This window comes from Tenrec ecaudatus, chromosome 7 (assembly GCF_050624435.1).
Source record: "Tenrec ecaudatus isolate mTenEca1 chromosome 7, mTenEca1.hap1, whole genome shotgun sequence".
In the NCBI taxonomy this organism is placed as follows: Eukaryota; Metazoa; Chordata; class Mammalia; order Afrosoricida; family Tenrecidae; genus Tenrec; species Tenrec ecaudatus.
Window position 1 is genome coordinate 153055667 of NC_134536.1, and position 23393 is coordinate 153079059.

Genomic DNA, 23393 nt, shown 5'->3' on the forward strand with positions numbered 1-23393 from the left:
TAGCAATGCCCAGTACCTGTCTAGATGGTGCTGGCGATAATGAAACAAACATGTCCCCTCCTGCCAAGTTGTCCAGCTTCTCCTCAGAAGTTAACAGAATGTTCTCCCGCTGTACGCACACTTGGGCACCCCTCGATGGGTCTCTGCACATCTGAGAGTTTCCCTGCTAAGGTGGTAGGGAAGAAAACTTTTGTGTACTGAGCACAAGCTTGCACTCCTGGCAAAGAATTATTTTAACTCTCTCCACTACTGCCCAGAGGGGCACACCCAGTATGACACATTCTTCCCTGCTTAATCTCCAGTGGCCACACATTACCGTGGCTCATCTGAAGCACTACGAACCTAAATGGGGGAAAAGATCATCTGCAGGCTATACTCGTCACTGGCAGAAAGGCTGAAGACTTGGCAAAAAACTAGCAATCAATGTAGAATATAACACACATGTACACACCCACACACGGGCTGAGGGCTTGGCAAAAACAAGCAATCAATGTAGAATATAACACACACGTATACACTCACAGGCTGAGGACTTGGCAAAAACAAGCAAGCAACGTAGAATATAACACACATGTACACACACAAAGGCTGAGGACTTAGCAAAAATAAGCAATCAATGTAGAATATAACACACACGTTCACACACACAGGCTGAGGACTTGTCAAAAAACAAGCAAGCAATGTAGAATATAACACACATGTATACACACAGGCTGAGGACTTGGCAAAAATAAGCAATCAATGTAGGACATAACACACACACTCACACACACACAGCTGACCCTCAAATGGGTAGGCTTTAGCCACTGCCAGATAACATTATGCTTAAAAGAACTGTCCATCCTGCATATCTGCTGAGCTGGGTTTCCTGCCAGACCTGCCTGGACTTCACCTGAAGACTTGGTCTTTTGTTCTCCCACTGTACTGTTTTTAAAGCTTTAAAGATGTGCTTTGATCTTGCAGTCTAAGATGCCAGCAACACATTCCAGAAACACTTTTATGTGTGCATGTGGTTCAGTTACATATCTGGTAGTTGACATATAATTCTTGGTAATCAAATTGAATCCTAGGTACCAAAGCTCAAAGGGACCCAAAGAGGGCTGCGTGCCTGAAGTGTGAGACTTTTGGGCTCTTTCTACTCATTCTGTCTGCAAGATATTCATACTTTCTAAAACAGAAAAATAGAGCTACTGTGACGTGAGTCAGCCCGCTTCAGTCTGAAACTTCACTCTTAAGTGTAAAAGTACATCAGGGTGTCCTGGCTCCCAACCCTTTGCTACTGGAGATATTGGCAATCAGTGACTCTTCTCTTCCCTCCCATGGTGTTGCTGTTTGTTAGGCTCTTTCTGGGTGGTTCCGGCTCATAGTTACCCTATGCACAACAGAACAAAACACTGCCTAATCTTGTGCCACCCTCACGATTGGTCCTATGCTTGAGCCCATTGTTACAGCCAATGTGTCAATCCATCTTGTTGAGGACCTTCCTCTTTGTCACTGCTTTTCCACTTTAGCAAGTATTATGTCCTTCTCCAAGGAGTGATCTCTTCTAGTCTTGCCTTTTTTTTTTTGCCAAAAAGAAACTTTTATTAAAAAATAAAATTACAAACCATCAAAAAAAAGCCACCACAAAACCCGCCTTTTCTGTTAAATACCGCGGCATGGGACAGTTTGGTTTCCACCTATTGCACGTGATCCGGCCTGGTTTTAGGAACAGAGGTCCTGCCCAGGAAGTGGGATTCTGTCTGTAGGGAGGAGGCCAGCCTCTTCTGAGTCCCTTCTTGTGGAGGTGCAAGAGGCCGAGCTTGGGTTTCCATAGCAACCGGGTGGCACGGTCAGGCCATCTGACCCTGGCCCACATTTCTCTTCCCTGAGGCCCCAGTGGTCACAGGAGGAGGGAAAGGCAGAAAAATATGGGGATGGAGCAATGAGACACCCCTCCCCCGAAACAGTCTTGTTAAGGCATTTGGAAGAGATAAATTAATTCCAGAAGACCCACCTTCACAGAAGGCTGGGGTCACCAGACACACACACACATGCAAAACGGTTGGTGGAACCCTGAAATTGGGGGGAGGGGAGCCTTGGTCTATGGCATGCCCCTCCCAACAAACACAGAGGAGCACCCGGGGAGCCAGCCAACCAAGGCCGAGATGAGAATGGTCCCCCGCGCCACCCCCAGAGTTTTGGGACCCAGGAATGATCTCTATGATGTGATCTAGTTCATTCCACTCCCAGGATCCGGGGGCACAGAAGAGGTTGTGAGGGGCCTCTGGAGGGGCCACCAGGGGCTCCTTCTCAACTGCTGACGTGTCAATGTCCGGAAAGAAGTCATCCAGGCCAGAGTCACTGGAATCGCCCAGGTACCTGGAACTCAGGGACTCCAGGAAGACAGGATCGGCCTGGGGCAGTGCTTCAGCCTGCGGGACTGGCAGGACCGCTGGGCTGGGAGGGCACTCAGTCTCGTCATGGAAGTTTCCAGTTCTCTGAGGATGGAGCCGATGGTGGCCGACAGGGAAAAGTCTTCTTCCCCCAAGAAGAGGGGCTGTGGGGGCAGGGCAGGGGCCGGAGTGAGGCGCAGAGCAGCCTGGAGCTGCTGCAGGGTGTTGTGGATGAGGACATGTCTGCGGAGGCTGGGTGCGCGGGGACCTGGGCTGTGCTGGACCTTGTCTAGGGAAATTCGGAGAAGGGCTTGCTGATAGCTCCTAGGGCCAGCCGGGCCCCAGCCCCACTCCTCTTCTTCCTCCTCCTCTTCAAAGTCCGCGTGTTTCCTTTTCAAGCCTCCCATGATGCTCTGGACTGGAAGCAGAGAATCCTGGGTATGAATCCTGCCTTTGGACACTGCTCAGCTGTGAGATGGAAGTGACATGACGTCACCCCATGTGGGCCTCAGTTTCCTCATCTGAACTGCCTTGCTGCGCAGGGACCACCTCTCGGAACGTCTGCAGCGTTGGGACCCACCAGTACAGCGCTGGTGCCTCGCTCACCTCCCGGGGGCCTCTCTCTAGTCTTGCCTTTAAGGAGAATTCTGGTTATACTTTTTCTAAGACAGATTTCTTGGTTCTTTTGGCAATCCATGGCGCTTTGCATATTCTTCGCCAGTACCACAATTCAAATGAATCAGTCTTCTTTATTTAATGCCCAACTTTCACATGCATATGGGGTGATTGAACCTACCAAGGTCTGGGTGAGGCACATTGTAGTCCTCAATGTAACACCCTTGTTCTTCAACACTTTTGAAAGGTCTTGTGCAGCAGATGTACTCAAGGCAAGCCATCATTTTATCTCTCAATTGCTGCTTCCTTGAGGTTTGATTGTGGATCCAGACAAATTGAAATCCCTGACAACTTCAATCTTTTCTCTATCTTCCATGGTCCTATTAGTCTACTATTAGTCCTTGTCATCCCATACTGTTCAGTTCTACTATATTCTCCTCTTTGCCACCTTTATTTATTTTACCACTAATTTCCTAGGTTAGGCTGCTTTTTCTTGAATTTCTTATTATCATAAAAGAAGTAGAGCAATTCTTTATCATTTTGGCAAGCTTTAATCTCTTTTGGTAAATTCTTTCAGTAAGGAAGACCCGGGTTCTCAAAATATATCTGAAAAAATTCAGCACTTCCATTCTTATTCAAGTGTAACCTGCTTGTGGAAGCAGAAGGAAGTGAGAGGATAAAAAGTCATTCAGAGCAGATCCCTGTGTGGTGTGAGTTGAGGGTCAGGAGGAAGGATTTACTCCACCAAGTTCTACAGAACCCAAAGAGACACTGTTGATATATGAATGTGAAGTCCTAGGTTGGTTATGATTAAAATGTGTTAGTAAGTAGTTGTAATATGATAAATTAAGGTTAAAATTTTAAACAACCCGACAAAAATATACCAGCATTTTCCTAGCTGCATCATCTAGGGTGTTAATGCCTGCCTCTGTTTACTCATTTGTAAAATGGGTCTGGTGATAGAACCAGTCTTAAGGGACCACTGGGATCAATTATTACATAATTGGGGTGACATTCAGTGGCATTATTAATTGTAGCAAAACGATAACCCTCCCCAGACTCTCTTTCTCTTAAGTGTTACTGAGTCTTAAGTGGAGCTCAGAAACCCCAGTAGGAGCTCCCTGGGGAAGATGCGGGCTAGATACTGAGAGCTAGAGCACTATCGGCACCAGCAGCAGAGGAGGGAGTCTGCAGCACTGGCTGGTTGTCAGTCTTGTTCCTTGCGTATAGTTGATCTAACGCATGGAAGAAGTGCAGACTCTTTAGAACAAGACAGTTCATGACACAGGGGTCCTGGATGGCATGTGTTGGCAGAGTGCAAGTACTTGGTGTATGAGGAACCAAGCGTGGTATATGAAAGGACCCAATATAGTTTTCCCATGGCTTTGTTGAAAAGAACCCTTAATGCCGGGTTTTGCTTTCTAGTCTAATAAAGCAAGGATAGGACTATCACCAGACAGAACTGTGATGGCACTTTTTTGCCTTTCCTGTCCTCCTTTGGGATAAAGATAAGTAAGTAAGAATTAAAGCTGGGGGGGGGGGGGGGAGAGGACCTGATGCAAAGGGCTTAAGTGGAGAGCAAATGCTTTGAAAATGATCAGGGCAAAGAATGTATGGATTTGCTTTATACAATTGATGTATGTATATGTATGGATTTTGATAAGAGTTGTATGAGCCCCTAATAAAATGTAAAAAAAAAAAAGAATTAAAGCTGGATTCCTCAGCCTTGGCACTATGAAAATATTGGGCTAGATTAATTTTTTGTTATAGGGGTTTTTCTTTCCTTTCAGGTCTTTACTTCCACCCTCTCCAGAAATTATGAAATACTCAAGACGGAAACACTTATACCAATTGAGAACCTAATTTGCCCAGTGAATCAGGAAGCTGTCACTGGATGCATATCTTTTAATAAAGATGTGCTTATTTTGTTTTTACTATGAACAGTATTGTGAAAAGTGGAATCAACTGGAGAAAGAAAGTCACTCTACCTTAGAGAAATAAGCACTGAGCTAAAACAGCTGACACCTGAAGGCTGACACCCAAGAATCAGATTTCAAAATTCCCAAGTTTCTTGTCTCAGACAGTGATGACACGAGATGGCTTATTCACAGCTAAAATGAGCATGCCTACAGTTGTGGATTCCATGCCCTGGCTGTGAGTCATACTAAAAGAGTAGTGGTGAGTCTTGGTACTCTGCAGTCCCCTAGCAGCCCAAGGTTAGGCATTATAGTGCCTAGATTAATGAAAAAAATAACTTACATATATAATTGAAACTAAAATATGAATGGGTGCACACATGCAAGATGAGACTCACATGAGATGTGTGTGTTTCATATGATACTGTAATACTGATATGTTAAGCAAAGGATTGGCGGTCTAGATGGAGCCCAGGTGTGCCAGACATACTCAGGGCTCTTTCATGCTAGTGTCCAGGTGGCTTAGTGGAAGGATTCTGGTGAATAAGAGAGAACCCCCTGGGACAACCCCCCACCCCACCCCACCTCACACACACATCTGCCCATAGCTGGATCCCCTGAAATCCGGGATCTGATCCTTGGGACATCTCGGCTCATCAGGCTGAGCAGCTCCAGCACACTGCCACCACCGCTGTGGGAACCAATTGACCCATCCCGTCCCAGGCCTGGTCTCCATGCCAGGAGGTGTTTGGCTGCCCCACCGGCATACACAGCTGTGGCAGGACCCCCTGCAGCAGCTGCCTACTCACGGAGCTCCAATTGGAGAGAAGTTTTCCTCTCTGGAGGTTCCCCTTTCCCCACATGGCAGCAATCTGCTCCTGGGCTCAGGTCCCTCCTTCCATTCCCCAGGGCCCTGGAAACTGACCTGCATTCTACTCGTAGCAGGTTAGGTAACTTGAAACTAGGGGTGATCCACCCGATTGCTGGCTGGGACACCACCAACCGTGTCCCAGGCTGCCTGCCTGCTCCTGCTAGCATCTATCCTTCTCCCCATCTGGGAAGCTTCTTTGATGGAATGATCTCTGAGCCAGCAGCCCTGGGCACTCCCAGCTGCTCCTGCCTGCCCGCTGCCTGAGCCCATGCCTCTTCTGCCCATTCCTGGGATGGCCCATGACACTGCAGTGCCCTGCGGCTCATTGCCAGCACCAGCTTCCCTTGGTGCCCTGCCTTGCTGGCCCAGCCCATTCCGGCTGACACAGGAGGCTCATGCCACTGCTGTGTGCTTCTCGCTGGAGCTGCTTCTGGCTACAGGCTCAGCACTCCAGGCCTGCAGGGAGCAGGGAGGAGTGCATGCTTGATCAGAAGAACATACATTCCTCACACATAACCTGGTTTCAGAGGCCTAGATCAGCACCACCTCCCATGGCAGTGAGACCTCCTCCACCTGTGCCTTCTATTAGGCATCTTTAAAAATTAAAGGAAAAAATTTTAATTACACGAGAAAAATGGCTGCTAAGCATGGCCTAACAGACCAGGTCAATGCAGACCATAGGTATACATAGAGGCTCCAGCTACCACTCCAGTCACTCCAGTCCTCACCACTGTTGACCACTGAACTCTGCCTACACAGCCATTTGACCCACCTCTATAGTAGGACACAGGCAGCCCTCTGAAAGCATCCTTAACAGTAACACAGAGAAAGACCAAAGGCGCCCTTGTCTTCCAGGAACATGGGGTCTACAAAGGATTGAGGAAAACTCAACAGACCACATCACTCTCAACAGCAATAAAAAAAAACAAAACAACAACAGAGAGACAAAACACAGTAGCAGAGCTAATGACACTCATAGAAGAATCAGCCACAGAACTGCCACAGAAAGAGTCTTCAGAAGTCTGCTTGGAGTAATACAGGAGCTGATGGAAGCAATTCAGAATAAGGCTGCAATGACAGAGAAGCTAAAGTCCACAATAGAGGGGATCAAGTACACAATACAGGGGATGAAGTTCATGCACCAAAGGGAAATACAGGTGCTAACAGATGAGGTAGCAGAAGCCACACACAATGTTACAGAATTTACTATTAGACTTGAGAAGGCAAAGAACCATATCAGTGATATCAAAGACACTCAAACAGACCTCAGCAAGCACGAAAGACAGTCAGATAGGAAAATTACAGAAAAGGAAGATAACCTGAGATCAACGACAGTTGCTATGAGAGGAATAATATCCAAATAATTGGTCTACCATAGCAGGACACACCACACAAGTTGACAGCCAAGATAGTGAAGGAATTTCTGGAAGAAAACATCCCCACCTTAATGAGTGAGAATCAGGCACTCATACAGGAAACAGAGGGGACACCAACTAGACTAAACCCCAAGGAAAACTCACTAAGACCTTTAATAGTAAAGATATCCAACTTTGAGGAAAAAGAAAAAAATTTAAGAGCAGCAAGAGAAAGGAAGACAGTCACATACAAAGGAGCTCAGATAAGAATGTGCTCAGACACGCCTGCCCAAGAATCCTTTACCCTGCCAAATTATCCATTAAGATAGATCTGGAGATAAGGGTCTTCCAGGACAAGGAAAGACTCAAAGATTATGCTGCAAGACACCCAACCCTGTGGCTGACTTACTATGGCCAGATGATCAACCTCCACAAAGGACAAGCAGGAGACCACCATATAGCGCAAATCCACTCAGAAGCCAACATGCCGACAACAATTACCAATGTAACAGGCCCTCAGAGGGAAAAGAAGACAAGAAAGAAGCCCCACACACAAACAGCATACTAATATGTAGGGAGATAGGAAAATGCAAGACACGATATTACATCAATGAATCTACAGATTATGATAACTCTGAGTTCCAATGGCCTCAATTCATACATTAAAAGAAAAATTATTGAGGATTGACTCAGAAAATATAACTGAATAATCGGTTGTCTGCAAGAAACACATCTTAAGCACACAAAAATAAACTAAGAATAAAGGACTGGAGGAAAGTATACCTGGCAAATGGCAACTTAAAAAAATCAGGGGTGGCAATCCTAATCTCCAACAAAATTGACCTCAAGGTTCAAACCATAACAAAAGACAAGGATGGGCACTATATAATGTTCAAATGATTAGTAACAGGAACCAGTTAGCATATTGAACATTTACTTGCCCAACAATGGAGCGGCACATTTCATCAAACTATTATAAAGATGAAAAAGAAATCACAGATTTAACAATCATAGTAGGTGACTTTAATACTCCACTATCAGAGAAAGACAGCTAACTGGGAAAGAAGCTTAGCAAAGAGGTTATAGAGCTAAACAATGCAATTAGGCAACAGTGCCTTATAGATATTTAGAATTTTCCATCCCAACAAAAAAAAATCCACATTCTTCTCAAGCCCACATGGCTCAATTTCAAGAACAGACAACATGCTGGGACACTAGTCATACCTGAGTAAATTCAAACACATAGATTATTCAGACATCTTTCTCAGATCACCATGCCATAAAGCTAGAGATTAATAATAGGATGACCAGAAAAGCAAGGGAAAACAATTGGAGGATGAACAATGATCTTCGGTGATGTGAGTGGGTGCAGGCCCAGATTAGAGAAGGTTAGGAAGTTTCTAGAAACTAATGAGAACGAGAATACAACATATCAAAACTGATGGGATATTGCGAAGGCAGATATCAGAGGTAGCTTGATATCAGAAAGTGCATAGATGAAAAAAAGAGAGGCTTATGACTCATACGTTATCACAAAACCTCCATCAACTAGAACAGAGTCAACAGAACAACCCCTTCAGTAGCAAAAGCAAACCATCAGGGCAGAGTTAAACCAGTGGGAAGACAAGTGAATAATGCAAAATATAAATGCAGCAAAAAGCTGGTTCGAAGAAAGGATCAACAGAATTGACAGACCGCTGGTGAACCACACCAAGGAAAGAAGGAGGAAAAATCAATAGCCAGGATGAGGGATGAAATGGGAAATTACAACAAACCCCAATAAGATTAAATGGATAATCACAAAGTACTATGAAGGATGATATTCTAATGAATCCAGAAACATGGAAGACATGGATGAATACTTGGAAAAACCGTTCCTCCCTAGATTATCTCAGAGGTCAAGAACTTCAACAAACCCATAATGAAGGAAGAAATAGATAGGGTTATCAAGAAACTACCAACAAAAAAGCCCCCAGACCAGATGGTTTGACAGAAGAATTCTACCAAGAATTTTGGGATCCTCCACAAAGTAGTCCAGAGCATAGAAAAGGATGGCAAACTCCCAAACTTATTCTACAAAGCCAATATAACTTTGATACCCAAACAGGACAAAGACCCCAAAGGTATAGAGAATTACAGACTGATATCTCTAATGAACATAGATGCAAAAATCCTTAATAATTGGCCAATAGAATACAGAAGTATATAAAACATATAATCCACCACAACCAGGTAGGAGTAATCCCAGGGATGCAGGGATAGTTTAACATCTGAAAACCCATCAATATTATACAACACATTGATAACAAAAAGTATAAGAACCACATGATAATATCAATAGACACAGAAAAAGCATTTGACAACATCCAACACCCATTCCTAATTAAGATACTCACAGAGATAGGACTGGAAGGAAATTCCTTAAGCTAATACAAGCTATCTACAAAAAGCCAACAGTCAACATCATAGTCAATGGAGAAAAGACAAAAACAATCCCACTGAAAAGGGGTACCAGACAAGAATGCCCCTTGTCCCCTTCTATTCAATATCATACTGGAGATCCTAGCTAACAACATAAGACAGCAGAAGGACTTTAAAGGTATACAAATGGGAGAGGGGGAGGTGAAACTATCGCTATTTGCAGACATGATCCTGTACATTGAAAACCCCAAAAAACCACAATGGGAGTACTTATAGCAGTAGAGGAATTTGGAAGAGTGGTAGGATACACGATCAACAAATAGAAGTCGATAGGTTTGCTGTATACATCAGACAGAATCATGGAAGAGGAGATCAAGAAGACAGTATGCTTCAAAGTAGTCAAGAACAAACTGAAATACCTAAGAATATATTTATCAACAAAAAAAAAAACCCTAAAGATCTATACAAGGAAAACTACAAGACCCTACTACAGGAAATCAAAAGCGACCCCCACAAATGGAAGAACATCCCATGCTCATGGATTGAAAGGCTCAACAGAGTAAAGATGTCGATCTTACCCAAAGCACTTTCTAAGTTTAACATTATTCTGATTCAAATACCAACAACCTTCTTCAAATAATTAGAAAAACTGACCACCAATTTCATATATGGAGGGAAGAAGCCCAGAATTAGGAGAGAACTCCTCAAGAAGAGGAACAAAGTCAGAGGACTCTCTTTACCTGATTTTAGCACCCACTACACAGCCACAGTGGTCAAAACAGCATGGTACTGGCATAATGACAGATACTCAGACCAGTGGAAAAGAATAGAAAGCCCAGAAGTAAAACCATCAGCATATAGACAACTGATCTTTGATAAGGATCCCAAAAACCTCAAGTGGGAAAGTGGATGCCCTTTTTAACAAGTGATGATGGAAACAGTAGATATCCACATGTAGAAAAATGAAACAAGATTTTTACCTCATCCCATGCACAAGAACAAACTAAAGGTGGATCACAGACATAGAAGTAAATCTCCAACCCATCAGGACCATCAAGGAAGGAATCGGGACTAGCCTAAGATCATTGGCCTAAGGAATTCATAGGTTCATGCAATAGGGATGAGTAAGCACACAGGTGAACTGGAAATCCATAAATGGGATCTAATAAAAGTAAAACACCCGTGCACTTTGAAAGACTTCACCAAGAGAGTAAGTAACCCACGGACTGGGAGAGGATTTTTAGTAATGACTCGTCAAACAAAGGGCTTATTACTAAAATCTACAACACTCTCAGTGCCTACAAAAAGAAGAAAACAGTTAATCCCCTAAGGAAGTGGGAAAAGGAACTGAAAAGAAATTTCATTAGGGAGGAGACCCATCTGGCCAACAAACATATGAGAAAGTGTTCCCGTTCATTAGCCATCAGAGAAATGCAAATTAAAACAATCATGATATACCATCGAACACCCCTGAAGTTAGACCAGATCAGAGAGCAACAAATGTTGGAGAGGATGTGGTGAAATAGGAACTCTCCTTCACTGCTGGTGGTCATGTCGATATGTACAGCCACTGTGGAAAGCAATCTGGCGATATTTAAAGAAAATGGATATTGATCTGCCTTATGACACAGCCATCCCTCTACTGGCCATATACCCAGAGGAGGTAAGAAATAACACAACCAGTCATCTACGCTCCAATGTTTATTACAGCACCGTTCACAATCACAAACATTTGGAAACATCCTAAATTTCCATTGATAGATGAGTGGATTAGTAAACTCTGGCACATACACACAATGGAGTACTGTGCAGCACTATAAAGCATGGACGATCACATGAGACCCGTCGTTTCATGGGAAGAGTTGGAAGGAATTATGTTAAGTTAGGTAAGCCAATCTCAAAAAGACAAGATTAACTTGAGTCCCCTGAGGTGAGTATAACCAGCACAGCAGGAATAGAAGAAAAGGCACTTCTCTCAATATATGTGTGGAAGCATAGGCAGTTGGGGGAGGTCAGACCAAACCCAGGAGGTCAGACCAAATCCAGGTACATGTAAATCCAACATAAAGAAGGGGATAGGGGGAAGGAGGATGGAGAATGGGGGTGGGGAGAAATTGAGATGATGACATGAGGTGACCAGGGCACTAGCCCACCCAGGAGGAGAATATCGGTTGCTTCTCCACGGATTTGGAACATGCATACAGCCCCCACCATGTGCACCAAACCAGGAGGGCAAAGTAACATGTGGAGGAATGCATGAAAGGACTGGCCCCAATCAGAACCAGCCTGACCCCCACCCTGGAAGGGTGTGCTGCAGAGAATGACACTAGACCTTTTGGTGAGGAAGGAACCGACCTACCATTCCTAGACAGAAGCAAACCCAGAAGGAAAAAGAGAAAGGGGCAGGCGGCCTAGACTCCATATAGACACACCAAGCCTAAAGAATGAGGTCCCTGCATGGAGCTGCTAAGGCACAGAGAAGACTGTGGGTCTACCAACAACTCAAGACATGTTATCCCCTAACTGGAGCATACAGAGACAGGAGACAATAATGGGGACACACGGCGGGGAGACAGTGTGGGAATGGAGCATAACTAATCAGCAATTGGAGTAAAACTGAGCCAGAGAGCTTCTGAGGAGCCCCAAGAATGGACTTCGGCCTAGGAGGGACAGCCCCTGGATCTCCCTCAGGACCAGGGGTGAGGAACTCATGGGGGCCAACAAACAAACCTGGACCTATGTAGGGTTTCTTCTCGTTTCTTTTTTCTCTCAACTTTTTGTCTTTTCTTTCTTCAACAATATGTTTTCTTATTGTTCGGACTAGGACATGGATGGTTTGTCTAATTATATGGGTTTGACATGGGAGGGAAGCTCTGGGAGAAGGCAATGGGGCCAATTTCCGGAAGGTAGTGGGGGAAGAAGGAGATGGGGTGAAGGGTGTGGTGAGCAGACGGCGTCATGGACAGGGGAACAACTAGGGAAGCAGAACCAGCGTCTAGGAAAGGGTAGAGATCCTGTGAGTGTTAGAGCAACACCAAGCTAGTGAAGAGGAAGCGCCAAGAGGGGGAAGAAGGGGGAAAGTGATGGCGGGGCAGGAGGAGCAAAAGGAAACAGAAGCAAGGTCTAGGAAGCAAAGGCATAGATAGGGAGATTAACAGAGGTGTGTGCTTATGTAAGTACATTAATCCATAACAATAGTGGTTTTTGCCTATGTACATATATTTGTAAGGCATTACACTGAGGCTGCAGACACTTGGGCTGCATTACACTTGGGCCTTCGCTCATACCTTCCCTCAATACAAGAATATTTTGTTCTAACAAATTGGCATTCTGTGCTACTCACGCCTCCCTCCCCACCTTACAGGATTGCTGAAGACAAAATGGTACATAAGCAGATGTGGTGAAGACAGAGGATGGTGCCTGGCTATTAAAAGATATAGTGTCTGGGGTCTTAAAGGCTTAAAGGCTTGAGCGGCCATCCAACAGCGAAGCAACAAGCCCACATGGAAGAAGCACACCAGCTGGTGGGATTGTGAGGTGTCATCAAGGCCAAGCAATGGGCATCAGAAGATTTATAACAAACATTAAACAAACAAACAAAAGATGCATTGGTGAGAATGGAGGGTGGTGGATCAGAGACCCAAAGTCCATCTATGGACAATAGAACATCCCCCACAGAGGGGTCTCAGGGAGGGGGGTGATTCAATCAGGGTACAGTAGTACACTAATGAGTCACACAATATACCTCTGATCCCTTGAGGCTTCCTCGCCTCCCCGCTCCACCCCCGCTATCATGACCCCAATGCTGTTTCCCAACCTAGACTAAATGGGAGCATGTACTTAGGTATAGGCAAGAGATAAATCTCACAACACATGAAACCCAGGAACAAGAATGGGAATCGAGATACCAAAAGGGTAGGGGGAAAAGGGTGAGAGCTGGGGAGAGAGGGGGGCGCTGATCACAATGAATAGCACATAACCATACACCCCCCTTCCAGGGGGAAGAACAACAGAAACTAGAGGGGAAGGGAGACAGCGGTCGGTGTGAGATTTGAAAATAATTAACAATCTACAATCTATCAAGGGGGCATGAGGGTTGGGGTTGGGGTGGGGGAGGGAGGAATAAAAAGAGGAGCTGATCCCAAGGGCTCAATGGAAAGTAAATGTCTAAAAATGAATGTTGGAATATATGAATTCATATGTCGGATATCACTGATGTATAGATTGTAACAAGAGTTGTAAGAACCCCCAATAAAATGTTTTTTTTTAAATACTGATATGTTAGCAAAGGGACAAATGTGTGCACTGTTTCTTGCTGCGTGTGAACTGTTGTTTAAAGGGCTCATCTTGTAAAGCTGTGCACGTCAGCTTCTGATTTTTCAGAGTAACTCTGGAGCTTCTTTCCTCCTAAAGGTCCTGTTAGCAGCATTTCGTAAAATTTTAGAGATGTTGGGGCCTATTAGCCAAATACTATTACGTAGCTTACTTTCTATTTCCTTTACTCTTGAGATATGGCTCCAGACGCATTGCAATGACTTAAAAATAAAACTAACCTTTCAAGAATGATGATTTAGTGTCTGAGAGGATAATCAACAATAAACCAAAAAGCCAAGCAGTTGATTCTGACTCATAGCAACTTACCCGGAAGAGTAAAAGTGTCCCTGTGAGTTTCTGAGACTGTAACTCTACAGCAGAAAGCCTCTATTTTCTCCCAAGGAGTTTCTGGTGGTTTCAAACTGCTGACCTTGCTAGGGTTATGCTACAAAATATGTGGCAGGAGTCCTAAAAATGTTCAAACCATTTCACCCAAATGCATTATTAAAGGAACATTATGACCGGTTTGTTCATTTTTTTAATTGATACCTTTAAAAGGAAACGGAAGTAATTTAGTTTAAAGCTCCAAGGTGAATAGTTTCAAACGTTATTACTGCACATTCATTTTACTTACCCAGCCAAACCATTTCCAGCAGCTTCGAGTTCATAAATTTGCAATGAGATGGAGACGTCCTGGCAGTGATACACAAAAAGCTAAATGCTTCACTATCAGTGGTTAAACCACCCATAAAAGTTTCAAAGACAGGCCTAACAATCCATTTTCAGAATGTTGCCAACTTGTAAACTCTGTAGAGCAGGTCATCTCTGAGATATGTGGCATCAATTCACACATCATGACACAGAAGACCGACCAAGATGGGACAGAAGGTGCTCCAAGTTAGAGACAGAAAGACCCCTCCAGGATGTCTCCTACAGAGTGGCAATGTGGAGAAGCAATGTATTTCCTTCCCATACATCTGAACATACTTTTGTAGGTACTCTGACTCTGGGTGGGTTTGTTTTCCAATGCTAACGGTGCACCACTTTATTGTCCAGGTCAGTTCAAGTCTTCAGGCCAACCAATGTCTGGCACAGTAAATCATATGGTTTTCTGATTCAAAATAGCCAATACCAGTCCATTCCATCTCACACTCATACCTAGGATAGTGATGTTTCATCTCAGTTTTGATGACTTCCAATTTTCCCAGATTCATGGTTCCCACATTCCAAGTTCTGATCACTAGGGAATTTATGCAGCTGTTTCTTCTTATGTTGAGTTTTGCTCCCTCTGGAAAGGAAGAGCCTGCTGGCTCTGCTCCCACAGGTTTCACTCCATTCACATCATGATGGTCACTTTCACGCCAAGAAAGCAGCTCAACCTCAGTCACATTTCAGTGCCCTCAAGATGACTCAAGGGGCCATCTCCTCTGGTACAGTCTCCAACAGGGTTCTGCTTCCATTATTTAGGCCTTCAGTGTCCAACAAAGTTTTGAAGTTATGTATAAGGTTTCACCAGCTACTTCCTCTGAAGTGGATAGTTAAAGCTTTCCTCATCGTCTGGTCTTAATCTGGAAGCTCTGCTAAAATCTGTTCACTTTGGTTGATCCTATTGGTACTTGATATACCAGTGACATAGCTTCCAGCATCACAGCAACTCGCAAGGCACCAACCGGTCAACAAACTAAGAGACAAGTCTTAGAGTTTAGCGCCTAATCTTAAGCATTTCAAAAGATGTTCTTGGTGAAGGTAAATGTAATCGGTTTTGATCAGAGCTTAAACAGAGGTGGGTTTCCAATTCTACTTTACAAATCTGGCTAGACCAGAGGAGGTACATTGGTACAGATAGCAACTGGAAACACAGGGAATCTAGGACAGATGACCCCTTCAGGACCAGTGGTGAGAGTGGATTATGCCTGATGGGTGGAAGGAATGTGGGGTGGAAAGGGGGAACCAATTATAAGAATCTATAGCCTCCTCCCTGGGAGATGGAGCAGAGAAGAGGGTGGGAGGAGACATCGGACACTGTAACATATGACAAAATAATAATAATTTATGAATTATGAAGGGTTCATGAGGGAGGGGGTTGTGAGGAGGGAGGGGGGAAAATGAGGAGCTGATATTAAGGGCCCAAGTAGAAGGCAAATGTTTTGAGAATGATGATGGCAACAAATGTACAAATGTGCTTGACACAATGGATGGATGTATGGATTGTGATAAGAATTGTACGAGCCTCCAATAAAATTATTTTTCTAAAAAGAAAGAAAAAAATATGTGGATTTCATCACAAGTTGGGATATATAGCCCCATCCACCACCCCAAAGGAGATGGCTATCAGAAGTGTGGGTGAAGGGAGACAATGGACAATGTAAGACATGAAATAACAACAATAATATATAACTGACCAAGGAGCTGATACCAAGTAGAAAATATTTTGGAAATGGTGATGGTAACATATGTACAAATATGCTGCATACAATTGATGTATGGAATGTTGTAAGAGTTGTAAGAGCCCCGAATTAAATGATTTTTTTAAAAAAGGAGGTGGGTTTTTTGTTTGCTTGTTTGTTTAAACAAAAGCATCTCAGAAGCTAAACATAGGCGGATAGCAAAAATGTCTGCTAGCTACCAGAAAAAAAATATTATTAAACTTGGGGTTTAGTCAGATATGTTGTATGCATTTAGGATGAATAATTCTTTTTAAAATCTTACTTTGTTGCTCTAAGTGCCTGCTGAAAGGCCTTACTTTAATTGAATGTTTATGAAGAAGAGTTGTCAGGGATCAATCAGCTTCCTTTTGCCTATATATAATCAGTGCAAGCACCTTGGGGATGGCATAAAGTGTGTGTTTTCTAGGTTAAATGGGTAAAACCAGACTGAACCTCCACCATCCCTATAAGCAACATCTTCCAAATCACATTTTTGCCAAACTATTAGAGCCAAAATACCACCAAACACTCAAAGAAACGTTGGGGTTCAACACTCCTTGAATTCCACAGAAGCCCCAAGCTGGAGCTGGCTTTTACCGGTGTATGATAGCCATTTGGGCACATCTTGTCCCAATGGCCTCACTTTAAAAAACCAAACTTGCTTCCATCAAGTCCATTCTGACTCCCGGAGGTCCTCTAGGACTGCATAGAATTGCCCCTGTGGATTTCTAAGACCATGAAACTGTATGGGAGTAGAAAACCTCATTTTTTTCCCTGTGGAATTACTTGTGGGTTTAAGCAGGCCAACCTGTTGCCCACTGCAATATTAGTGTTCCTTTGAATGCACTTTGGTAGCCCAATATTAGCCATAGGGGGAACATTTGCACAATGGAAATGGGCAAACACTACAATTAGGGTTTTGGGATTAGGTAGAGCCAGTTGTTGAACATTTACCAGCACATCTGTTGTGGGTCTGTTGACTGCAACTCATGACAGTGTAGGACTGTCCTATAGGGTTTTCAAGACTGTAAGCTTTATGGGAACATAGTTTCATATTTCTGTCCCACAAAGCAGCTGGTGGGTTTGAACCACCAATCTTTCAGTTAGAAACCAAGTGCTTGCTTAATCATTATGCCACCAGGATGTTACCATTCACCAACTAAATCTTTAAGGTTTAATACCAGGCATCTAGTTTACCCCTGAGGCCTAAGTAGCATAGGAACCTAGGGAGGGGATGGTTTGGTTCTACTCCTGGCATGTGACTCCAAACTTTGCCCACAGTCTCTTTTATCAAAAAACTCAGGTGAGAATCAGGAGAGAAACAGCTGTCAATAAAGCCTATCCATCTGGCTCCATACCAAGGCTTGTATAAAAGAAGAAGGCAACAATACATGCTGTTTACCATGGAATTTGTGTCTAAGGTAACAGAAAGAATCATATGACTGTTGGAAGATATTCTGAATAGAATGACACTCTGCTGAGCCCTGGAAAGGAAGCTCTTACTAAGAGGCTGGGTCATTGTGGACATTCTGAACAACCACAAAGAACAGAGAAGCAGGATTCTGATTTCCTTCCAAGAAGTAGGAAATACAGTTTCATACATGCTTTGGGAGGATAATAATACTGATTTTATTTGAGCTTCAGACCTGCTTGACTATGGAAGTATAAATATATATAAAAAGCAAAAATGTTTTTACTTATTAGGACTTTGAATGATTAGGTACCTTCTCACATGCTCAGACTAGAGAGTAAGTGGACAGTTTGCTAACAATGGGCTTCTTTCTGATAGTATCATCCACAGGAAACATTTCCATGGGGTGTGGGTTATATTATCAGTCAGTTGCCTGTAAACAGAAACCAATTTTGCTCATGGAAATTGATTTAAAAGATCCTGAGAAGCTCAAATCATTTCAAGGAAGGCTAGAGAATTTGGCTTGGAAGTTCTACAAACAAGAATCTCTGTGTCCACCCCTTCACCACCACCACCCCTGCCCCGACCCCAAATGATAATGCCGCAGCTACTGGGCACTGCCAGCACTTGTAACACTAGATGGACCCAGACTCCTGATGTACCCACTCTGAACTTCAAGGAAAACTGGGAATTGGCATATTCAACTGTTGAACTGGGAGGTGTGCTCTGCCATTGAAGGTAGGAGAATGCTATAGGAAAAGGGTTATGTCACCAAGGAGGTTTTTAGCGGAAAAAGTTAGAACATTTAAAGGAAACTGGCATAAATCAGAAGAACCTGTTTTCTGATAAAATGGGAAGTGGTTTTAGGTTGGGTAAGCAAAAGTTTTGAGAATGATGAGGGCAACGAATGTACAAATGTGCTTTACACAGTTGATGTATGTATGGATCGAGATGGGTGATGTATGAGTCCCTAATAAAATGATTTTTAAAAAAAGAAGTGGGGGAAAGTGGGAAGATGCCATTGTATGTTAATTCATTTTTTTCCCTACACTTTAAAAAAATCCCCTCATATTATACTTAACCTTAAATAATACATTGTTTAATGGTATTTTAAAAATATTATATGTCATCTATGTAAAAAAAAGAAAATGTTTTGAAACCGACTGTGGTAGCAATTGTAAAACACTGTTTTATGTGATTGATGGAATGTTATGATATATGTAAGAGCTCCCAATAAAATATTTTAAAAATAAATTTATATATATATATATATATATGAAACAGAAGGATTTCTCCCAAGTTGTCTCCCCAAAATCTATGCCAAACTTAGCTGATTGTGAATGACTGCACACTTGGAGGTAATTAAGAATAGATCAGGGGATATTCTCCCTAAGAGCTACCAGCCATCTAGAGCAAGCAAACACCGCTGTTTCTCCCACAAGTAGGGCCTGCTCCCTTATGATAAGGATAGTAGTTGTCTGTTTCCTTGTAGGAGACACCAGAGACGTCAAACCCGCCCAAGGATGGACCAAGATTAGGCTGCCATCATGAATCTAGGGTCCGCCCATCTTGTCACATGTTTACCCCTAGACCTACCCAATCCTATGGGCACACACCTAGCTCATCCCCTTCCTGTTACGCTTATGCCTATCATACATCCTCTTCCTACGAAGTGTATGCCTATTGCACTGCCCCTTCCTGTGATGTGTGGTGACCTGCAATTACATCCCCCCACCCCAAGAGATATAGTGCTTGGTTAGCAATAAGCAGGGTCCTCCAGCCTCATGCCCGGGGCTCCAGCCTCTGGCCATGCTCTCCAACCTCATGCCCAGTCTTTGAGCCTCCTGCCGGGTCTCCACCCCACCTCCTCTCTGCCCACGCTGTGCTCAGACCTGGTTGGTAAAATCATGGCCATCCAGGAGGTGAGCATGCTACAATGAATTGTGTCTGAATTCATAATTTGACTCTCTTGTATCTCTCATGCTCTCTATAACTTTAATCTTTACTTATCATCTCTGTACAATTGCACCTACCGGACCTGTGATGATTTGTGGGGGCCCCTCCTCTCCCCACATATAGTGACCGAGAAAAAAAATGTTTTAAAGACCGAGGTATTCTCCACCTTTCTGCTCCACCATCCACAAAGTAAAGGCTTTCCTCTTTAGACTTGGCCTTGCGTGCTTACAACATGATGACCACAGCTCTAGATATTGCAGCCTCGCACAGTCATGTCCCGAGTATAAGACTGAAACTCCTCTTTGAAGCTCTCTTTTCATCTAAGAGGGAAAATTTCATCTGATGTTACCCAGGAGGTATCCCCTTATGTCCCATTGACCATACGTATATCCTAAAAAAATGACTTTTCCTGACTGACTCCGTAATCAGATCTAAACTCTGCCAAGAAAGAGAGAAAGGAGAATCGCCGTTAGGTAGCCAACCAACCAGTTCTGTGATTGTTATCATCTCTAGACATTTTGAATGGCTATTAGCTTGTATTCTAAAGAGGGAACCTCATACAACTCCATCCTACATGGAAACTCCAATCTCTGAGTGCTTTGTTGACAAAGATTCTGAAGGTCTGGCTGGCCTCAGAAGAAAATGGTGCTATCATCTGTCAGTGATATCTGCCGTGGTAGAGTCAATATATGTGCCACTGTTTGCCACACCATCCTGGAAGGCAACTTGCTTGGTTGTGAACTCTCTTCATTCTCTTGCAGAACATCTCATCTGCTTTTAGAGAATGAGGCAAACTCGGGATGTTCCCTTGAGAATGGCAGTGGCTCTGGAGCTAATCCAGAGCATCTCAGTCATCTTCCATGACCCTGAATTGCTTTCTTTCTGATGTCTAGTTTGTCCCTTTGCCACAGTTTTCCAAATGAAGGGCACAAAACGACTGGCCCAGGATTATGTGCTAATAGTGTTGGCTTTAGAAAGGGTACCTATGGGAAGGGCTCATGTTTTTCTTTTGTTTGTTTGTTTTTTATTTTTTTGGAGCGGAGGTGGGCACAGTTCTCTGTATGCTTTTAAAAAAATTTTCTTCTTTTTATATTTTTATTGGCAACTAATCCACACATCATACAATTCAGTAGTTTAATCATATCAAGGATTATACAATCATTACCACAGTCAAATTGCTCAATCGCCTTTCAAATGAGTTGTGTAATCAGTCAGTTCAAGTGTTACCTCCTGCCTCCTGCCTTCATTGTTTACTCTCATAATCCCCCTCACCCTCCCTATCTCCCACCCCTACCCTTACATCCCCTATAAACCCTTGCATCAGTTATTATCTCTATACATCCACTCCTTCTGTGCTTCGCAAACTGGAAAACCCAATAGAAACATAAAAAGCAAAGTGAAATAAAGTGGCAAGGATAAAATAATAATAATATAAAGAAATAAAAGACCACCCTCAGTATTTAGAAAGTAAGGGAAGAAATTTTTGTCATGGAACATGCAGGAGATACATACACCTAGAACAAATTCAGGTTGGGTCAATAGGGAGATCAGCTGACCAAGTATTCAGTTTGATCCAGCATAATCAAGATTACAATGATACTACGGTTGTTTGAGACCCTTGCTAGTGGATAGTGGGGGTCTGCCAGGCCTTTATTTAACTAGTTACTCTGCAGATGGGTTTTGAAATCCTAGTGTCCTCAATAACCTTCTACCAATTGAATATTTATGATTTTAGTTCTGACACTTTTCCAGACATCACATTTGAATTTTGTTATGGTCATTGTTGGATCACACAGCTGGTGAGCTTCCATGTAGACTTAGTTGACTCTTCCCATATATGGCTGCTTGTTTGAATACAAGCCTTTAAGACTCCAGACATTATTCCAATTAATAGCCAGGTACCATTGCTTTCGTCACCACACTTTGCTGTAGCATCCTTATCTTCAATGATCATTTCATGCAAGTATCGAGCAGAGCCATATTATCAGACGTAACTGTTGGATTGGGGCGAGAGTTACATGGGAGCCCAGAATCCATCTGCATGTCCAAGTTTACTTTGGTGGTTGTAATATGACAAAATCAAACCCAATAAGACCAACTACACCAATAACAGCAAGAAACAAACTAGAAAGCAAACAAACAAAAAAGGAAAACACAACTAACGTCAGGAAAATAAAACCCCATAGAAACAAAAAGTACAACATTGTCAGTCATCCCCCTGGGGTATAAGGCGACCCATTTTTTCCCCAATGACCCAGCACTCTGGACATAGTTGGTATGAGAAGTCTATGTGAGTACATTTCCACCTAGAGCTGAAACTCCTGATTTGTTGCCCTACACAGTTCAATCTCTCATTCTATTGTGCCGTTTACTGTATGTAAGGGGATTGGTGCCAGCAGTCAGCTTTTTCTTGATGAATGTTTATTTCCCCAGTAATAGCTACTCTGGATGAAATTAGTATTTTCTCTCATGGTGTTATTTTTGCTCCTGAAATCTACAGATATTTGATTCACAACTATGCAATTGAGGGTGGGTGTATTAGTCTGGGTTGACTAGAGAAAGAAATACAGGACACTCATATGTGTATAAGAAATAGCTTTATATTAAAGAGTAGTTGTCTATTGAGAAAACAGCCCAGCCCAGTCCAGATCAGGTCCATAAGTCCGATATTAGCCCATATGTCCAATATCAGTCTGTCAATTCCTCTTCAGACTCACGCAACACATGCAATGACTCTCAGTGCAGAAAGATCATAGTCTGATGGGTGGAAAATCTTGTGGATCCAGTGGCAGTGGAAGCATCTTAGTGCTGGTGTGGGTCTCCATGTGGCTCCTCCAGCTCCAGGGCTCTGGTTCCATCAGCATCACTCCATGTGGCTTTTCAGCAGGAAGACAAGCAGAGTGTGTGGCCTGGCTTCCAGTGAGCTATTTATCTCTGTAGCACCTCCAAATGAGGTCATCAAGCTGCAACCTGATTGACAAGTTAAACTCCACCCCTTCACTCTTAAAAGTCTCAAGTTGACACCAGATTATGTAACCACTACAGTAGGGTGAGAAGTAGTTTTGTGACTTAGCCTTTTGTGTGTATACACGTTAAAGAAAATTTATCGATAGTATGCACTCACTACAACTATTACCGCCATTAATGCAAAGTAACACAGAGAGTAAACATTACAGTTTACAAACTACCTTCCTATATGCTCTATTGCTTTCATTGCAATAGGGAAAACAACAGCATCTTGTGAGTTAGTCCGTGTGGGGAGTGATAATAGGCAGCTTTTATGGAATATTTTCAGGCTTCCAGTCACTGTGCTAAGTGTTTATATACATTAATTAATTTCATCTTCACAATAGTGCTCTGAGAAGGGCCTTTCTTCAAACGAGGAAAGCCCAAATAAGTTAAGAAAATCTCTCTCTCTCTCTCTCTCTCTCTCTAATACACAAGCTTTTACTCATTCTATTTTAGTCCGCTTCCTTGTATTAGAATAATATTTTTTTGCTAATCTTTTTAAAAATCCTTTTATTGGGGGCTCTTAAAGCTCTTATCACAATCCATATATTCATTGTGTCAAGCACATTAGTACACATATATTCATTATGTCAAGTACATTAGTACATAGGTTGCCATCATTTTAAAAACAATTTCTTTCTTCATTAGTCTTTGGTATGAGCTCCTCTTTTTACCCCCTCCCTCCCCCACCTTCTCTCCCTCATGAACCCTTGATAATTTATAA

General features: G+C 43.1%; 1 pseudogene; it reads right to left on the minus strand.

Annotated features, from left to right (window-relative positions):
• Positions 1-1139: 1139 nt before the first annotated feature.
• Positions 1140-2980, minus strand: LOC142452552 (SERTA domain-containing protein 3-like; annotated as a pseudogene).
• Between the last annotated feature and the right edge of the window lie 20413 nt (positions 2981-23393).